The sequence below is a fragment of the Canis lupus genome, chromosome 4, assembly GCF_003254725.2.
Source record: "Canis lupus dingo isolate Sandy chromosome 4, ASM325472v2, whole genome shotgun sequence".
NCBI lineage: Eukaryota > Metazoa > Chordata > Mammalia > Carnivora > Canidae > Canis > Canis lupus.
Window position 1 is genome coordinate 27043136 of NC_064246.1, and position 7152 is coordinate 27050287.

At 42.1% G+C, this 7152-nt stretch overlaps 1 pseudogene; it reads left to right on the forward strand.

Moving 5' to 3' along the window:
• Positions 1 to 1631: 1631 nt before the first annotated feature.
• LOC112652059 (U4 spliceosomal RNA) lies at positions 1632 to 1715 on the forward strand (annotated as a pseudogene).
• Positions 1716 to 7152: the final 5437 nt, after the last annotated feature.

A 7152-nucleotide genomic window follows, 5' to 3' on the forward strand; every position in this document is an offset into this window, starting at 1 on the left:
ATCATATATCCTAATCATGTCTGTTGATGTCTTTCACTATTATTGTCCCACTGGCCAACCAGGCATATTGTTAAATTTTGCAGGATCTCATTGCCATTTTGAGGATGTTGTTCTTTATATTAAGTATAATGAGAGTTTATTGAATAATTTTATCTTACACTGACAGGATCATATTTGTATTTTGCAATGAGTACTCTAACTATTAGACGTACTCACTGATAAGGAATGTGGGGTTCTTTAGGAAGTTCTTAAAGAAGTCCAGTAAGAGATGGTTCTGGCATAAACTAGGAGAGCGGTCAGCAAACTATTTCTGTAAAGGACAAAGAGGTAAGTATTTTAAGCTTTGTCAGCCATATGGTCTCTAGCGAAACTACTCTACTCAAAATGGTCACGGACAGCATATTAACAAATGAGTGTGTCTGTGATCCCATAAAACTTGGTTTACAAAAACAGGAGGTGGGCTAGATTTGGCCTGCAGACCAAAGTTTGTTAATCCTGAACTAGAATGATAGTAAGGGAGGCACGTGGCTTTAAGACATGCTTAAGAAATAAATCAGATCTTTCTGAGAGATCTGATGTGGAGAAAAAAAGCAAGTGGGGTGGGTGATGACCCCTAGATATGAGTCAACTTTGTAGATTTAGTGGAGGCCCTTCTTACTCTATCCCCACTCTTCCTCCCATCCATATGTTGTCCTCATTAGTCGTTGTTTTTGTCTGTCCATCACATTTGAACACCTTTCCCATGCTTCCAGTGTTTCTACCTATGAATCCTCACTACCCTACAGTAAATGCCAAAAACTTGGTTTTCCAGTTCCCTGGCAGTGTAGGCATGTGACTTAGGCTCCACTGGTCAGATGTTTCTATGTAAGACTCTGATTTGGAACCTAGGGACTCAGTTAAGCATATACCAGCCAGACTCCACTCTGAAGGGATAGAAGGAGAGATGTCCCAAAGATAGCAGTGACTGAGACTAGTGACGTGTCCTAACTCAACATCAGGGCTGTGCATGAGCTGCCAGCCTGGGCCAGGTGGTAGTGATGCCCTCACTGACATAGCTCATGATGAAGGAGGCTATGTTTCCCTGAAGCACCTCCAAACCTGGCTCTCTGGCTCTCTCCCAGATACTCTGTGAGTCACATAACATGCTCTAATAAAACATGCTCTTTTCCCTCTTGAACTAGCTAGACTAGGTCCTGCTGTCTATAACTAAGAACATTCACTGGTTCCCTGCTTCAAGTCTCCCTCAACCCTCTCTCTGGGCAAGAGAGAATTCCATAGAAACTCCTGAACCAGGGGATCCCTGGGTGGCTCAGCGGTTTAGCGCCACCTTCAGCCCAGGGCGTGATCCTGGAGTCCCAGGATCGAGTCCTACATCAGGCTCCCTGCATGGAGTCTGCTTTTCCCTCTGCCTGTGTCTCTAACTCTCTATCTCTCTCTCTCTCATGAATAAATAAATAAAATCTTTAAAAAAAAAAGTTCCTGAAGCATTCTTTCTATGAAGCATCTTTTCATCTCATCAGGGCTCTAAGAGTTGCACAAGCAAAAAGATTTTAAAACCCAAATAAAAGAATCATTAATAATCAAGCCCTAAGTTGAGAGAAGAAAATAGTAAGCTTGAAATCAAGTTTTCAAGCTCTGTGCAGTGGCAGTATCGTCTCCAATGAGGTTTATCTGAGGCGTGATTATTGCTAATTGAAATCAAGTTTTCAAAAATAAAGTTAATAAGGATGGCAGTGGATAAGAGAGGAGAAAGGCAAGCAGGCTGGAGGAAGTCCATAGTCAGGACCTCAGAGGCAAGGAGGAGACTGGTCTACTGTGTGTACAGTTTGGGTGGGGACACAGATCATGTGGCATACGGATGTGCAATGCCAGATCATGCTAGAGAAGCCTTGAAACGTATCTGTGCAAGGGAGGACTGTCCCAGTGCAGCACCCCTATGACTGCTGACCTAAAATTACTTCCCACTGCTTCTCCTTCCTGGCCTTTGTACATGTTGTTCCCTTTACTTGGCTCATTGTAGGTGCTCAACCAATATTTGTTCAATGAATGAATGAGTGAATGAATACAAAAATGAAGAATCGATGCAAGAAAGCCTACATGGCTGACATTGGAGCAGAGCAGTGAGTCTGAGTGCAGCCTGGGCCAAGGAAGGAGGGGCCTGAATTACAGGTCCCCTGATAACCCCCCAGAACTACAGAGAAAGAGATGACAATGAATGGGCTACCACAAGAGAGTGTGAGTCAACAACACACTGGACAAACCTATGTTTTATGGAAGACCTGCCACCTTTGATTTTGCTGACTGATGCTGAGGGACTCAAACCAATAGAGTTCAAAGCATGAACATTGACTGGAAGAACAATCATGAGATGCCTTGCAGAGGTTGGTGCCTCCCCAACACATCTCTAGAAGAATTTAGAGCAATTCTTGTCAAAAGATGGTTCCTTTCTCATATCATGGTGCTGACAAATGGCAAAATCAAATGTCAGCAAAACAACTTCCTTTGTGGGTGAATGGTTTCACGATCCATAATGCATGTTCACACGGCCATGATTAAGGGTAAGACTTAACATCAAGGCTAGGACCAGGTAATTAATCAAAACCCTGATACATTTCTACAAACCTGTGAACAGTGCATTGGACTGCACATTGTGGTTGATCCGGGACTTTCTATTCAAATGGGACAGGCCATATAGCTCATATATTTCAAGACAATATGCGGTGGGAGTGTAAAAATGTCATTAAGAGGAAAGTGACTTGAAGACTGAGGCCAGAGGTCTCATTTCACCCAAACTTGTGCTGCAAATTATAGATTCAGCCTCCTACTCAAGGATATGTTTAAGAAAAATATTTTAAAAATGTAAAACTTAACTAAGCTCATGGACAATATAAACACTTAGCTACGGTAAGTTTGAATATAAAATAAAGAATGAAGAAGGGATCTCTTATTGAGCTCACAGCTCAGAATTTGGAACTGTATTTGGAACAGTTTTGGACACCTGATTGAAGCCTTTCCATTAGAAACAGTGTCTGCAGAAGTTCGTCCTTTATATCCAGGACACACAGCATGGCGTTCCCCGCTCCCCCCTCCCCGACACCTTATCGGGTGTTTGTGTGTATAATCCTCAGGGACAATGCCTCTGATCCACTGAATCATCTTGGTGTCAAAAGAATAGGTCCTGGAAGCATAATCATATTCCTAAAAATTTACTTTTCTGTATGTTGATGTTCCAAGTATAGCTTTCCAATGAGAGGAACACAAGGCTGTGAACATCACAAGCTCTGGGAAAGAAACGGAGTGCTAAGGAAAAAGGAGAAATGTCTCAGTGAAAACTGGTGAAGTATCACTTTAGAGTTTTATGTGGCAGGTAATATAGCATCATGAAAGGAGCACAGGTTTTAGACTCAGATCCACCCAAGCTCCAATGCTGTGTGACCTTGGATGTATGATTTGTCCTCTCCAAGGCAGCTTCCTCATCAGTATGACAGAGTATTAAAACCAGCCTCAGAGAGACACACACAATGCCATGTACTTATCTTCATAATTATGATAGATACTGTTACGGTTGTTGTTATTACTCTTTCCACCATCTTGCCTACAATATAGGCAGTCTAGAAATGTGTTCCTCCCCTCAACAAGTCTCCCAGAAAATGAGATTTTTTTCAGGGTTCCTTAACCCTTTCACTCTCAGACTAACTTGTGGTGTCCTACCCTCATGGCTCAGTGGTGCTGCATCTGAATTTCCACAGGAAAATAGCTACCCTTGACAGACTATCTCCTTTGGGTCAGGTCTGTGCTTGACCCTCGAGGAATGGAGAGGAACAAGATTCCTGGGGCTCCTAGGCATTCAGGAAAGAGACAGGAAACAGATCTCTCACTGTGACATGTGGTAGAGAGGGGGTTCCAAGAATACCAGGATGTAGAGTCAGAGAACGCTTTCTGGAAAATGGCAGTCAGAAGAGTGTGCCTGTCTTAAAGGTTGGCACTGGCTCTGCTGTGCCTCAGTGTCCCAGGAAGTGCTTTATTCAGCCTCTCCTAGGCTCTTTCTCTCCTCAGAGTGTCTTCTTTAGGTCCCCGGTCACCTAGAACTCATCATGTCTTCAGGAGTCTTGTTCACATAATACTTACGAATTACATGAAAACTTGGGATGATTGAAACTTATGGCACTCTAATAAAGAGCAAGAGTGATGTGGGACTTGAGGGACTTTTCAAGATTAGATGTAGGGTCCAGGGGAGAGTCACCTGTTATGTAAGCAGGCTTTCTTGGTCTACCACACAGTGTCTTGGATACCTAGCCAACTGCTGGAACATATCATGGTCTCAGTGCTCTAGCTCTGGGTCAGCAGGAAGCCATAAGTTGCCTCAAAGAGAAAGTCCTTCCCCTACCATAGAGCCCTTGACTTGGATTTTGCCTAGAAGAATATTTACAGGGAATAGCACAGGTGCCACTTATGCAAATTCTACAGTGAATTCCCCAGAGATTCATTACCCCCTCAGCTAGACCTAAGACATCCTCCACATGCTATTTCCAGAGAGCAGGGCCTCAGAGTAGCCAGGACCCTTCCCACCCTAGGCCACCACTGCCTATTGATGGAAGGAGCTCATGACATACCCACATCTCTCATGTTTCTTGTCCCACCTTTTTATCTGGGATCTTTGCTCTACCTGTGTTTCTCATAACCTGGGATTCTGGTATCCCCCATGGTGAGTATATGGTTTCATGAAAATCAGAGTCTGGGAAATGAATCATCACCCCAGCTTTGAGTGTGGGAGGGAGTGGGGCAGGGCTGAGGATACAGCAAAAATCCCATTACTGGATCCAGAGGCAAAATATCTTGTTCTACACACCCTCAACATAGTCACGTTGGCCTCATATTATAAAATGATAGAGTACAACATGGTTAAATACATCACTGATTTGCCAATAATAGGTATTGGTGTATAAGTCTAACTGGTGGTGCAGCTGCCGGAGGTATTGATTTTACTGTCTAATGGTTGAGAGAGATGTTATCTTGATTAATTAGAAGTCAAAAACAAATGCATCTTCTATTAAATCTCTTGTGGCATTCACCTGAAAAAAATTCTACACGTGTCTTAAAAATGTCGGAAACCTAAAAGGACAGGGTGAGGAGAGAGCAAACCACCCCTTCCGCCACCTGTCCTGAGTGAAGATAATGTCTGTGAGTTCTGGGCAAGCTGATGTGAGTTTATCGACCCGAAGGAAAGGGGGGTGCCCATCCTTCTCTTCTTTCCAACTGCAGCCTTAAATTCAGAAATTAAAAAGAGAAAGTACCACTGAATATAACACTTTCCCTGGAGTTACATACTACAGTCTTTCGGGGTTTGGCTGGACGTAGACATTTCGCTTACCCTGCTATCCCAAAGACTGGCAGATTGTTGGGTGCAGGACTTCCTCCACAGGAAGAATTTTAGAAGCACCCAAGGGATAATTTCCGGAAGCCATGAATAGAGTGCTAACTAGTATTATTCTTAAAGATGAAAGACATATGCATATCACCTACATGATTGCTAAATTTTGCTCAAAGTATATGTTTACATTAAAAAATCGAATTTTAGAAACAAATATTACTTAGGTTTTTAGTGATCTTAAAAAAATATTTTTTGCCCTTACTATACCAATCCATATGGCATGATAAACCATAATATAACACAAAGATGTAATGAGGGTTGATCTTTTGGATTTGCAAGCTGATTTTTATAAAACAATCTACATTGGGTGGCTGTTGTTTTTCCACATTTTTCTTTAGGATCTCAAAGTTTCTTCTTTCTTCAACTTGAACATTGCCTCCATCAATGAAACTGAAGGTGAACCTACATGCCATTGTGGGTGTGGCAAGAAGCTGAGTTATGAGCACATTTGGAAAATATTCCTAACTACCTGTGCTGAAATGTAACTGCTCTGCCATTTATTAACTATTTGACATTGGGGAAATGATATGGCATTTCTAAGCCAGCATCCTATTTGTTGTCGTGATTTATACATCAAATATCTATTAACAACTATTTATTGAAGGGAGGAGAATACAGTGGTGAACAAGAGATGCCTGGTCCCTGCTCATATTGAAGATGTAGTTGTGCCATTCTGAATGGGATAATGTATGGAAAAGGACTTTGCAGTCTATGATCTGCTTACTAACTGTAAGATACTATTTCTATTTGCATTGCAATTGCTGGATGATTTCTCTCTTCAACAGGACTAAGCTTAAGCCATCCTATGTCATGTTGTAAAATGTTTATTTGAAAGTCTAAGCTACAGAATTTGAAAGACTGCCAAGTTCACTTTATTTTTTTTAAGGACATTTTTCTAGCTAGGAGAGAAATTTTTACCTGCAGAGCTCAGATTAAAGAACAGTCACTTGGGTCAAGGTCACCTTGCTACGGACCCCAAGAGGGATCCCTCCTCTACATTGACTCTGAATCTATTTTTCTTGCCAAGTGTCAGGATGCTACTCTTTCTCCAAATGCTTCTTCAATCTCCTTGCCATTCCTCAATTTCCACATGAGCCAGATCAGATCAAAGCAGATGTTGGCTTGAAGTTAATTTGTCCATTCAACTAGTTGACAATTCCTGAGGTCCCACTGTGGGCCCAGGCTCTGGGCCACGAGGTAGGGACACAGGAGATTCTTCTGCCCTCATGGGGCTCACTGGTTTAGATGAAGGTCTTCAGAAAAATCCTAATTTCCTCCTTTTTTGGCAATATTGAGAGAGAAGTACAGAAATGAAACCTTGGCTGCCTGGGGATGGTGAGGTAGGGGTGGGGGAGGGAACTTGCATAAAATCTTTCTCCTGATCCACCTATTTCAGCAACTTTATACAATCAGTGGGGAAAAAAAAATGGCCTAAGAAAGCTACCCTCAGCACCCCACACTTTATAAGCACAGAGTGATTTAAAGGATCCAATTTTTAGAGCTTCATGTTAGTTTTATGTGGAAGTTTCCAAGGAGTTTACCAGGAGAAAAAAAAAAAAAGGTATAAAGTGTCCACAGTTTAGATGTTCAATTATCCCCTTCCTTCTAGTGGGGAAGCACTTCATAAGTGGGAAACTCCTTTTCTCTGACCAACTGAAATCATTCCCTGAAAATAAGAAGCACAAATTCCTCCTCAAGAAGCCAAGACATGTATGAGTCTT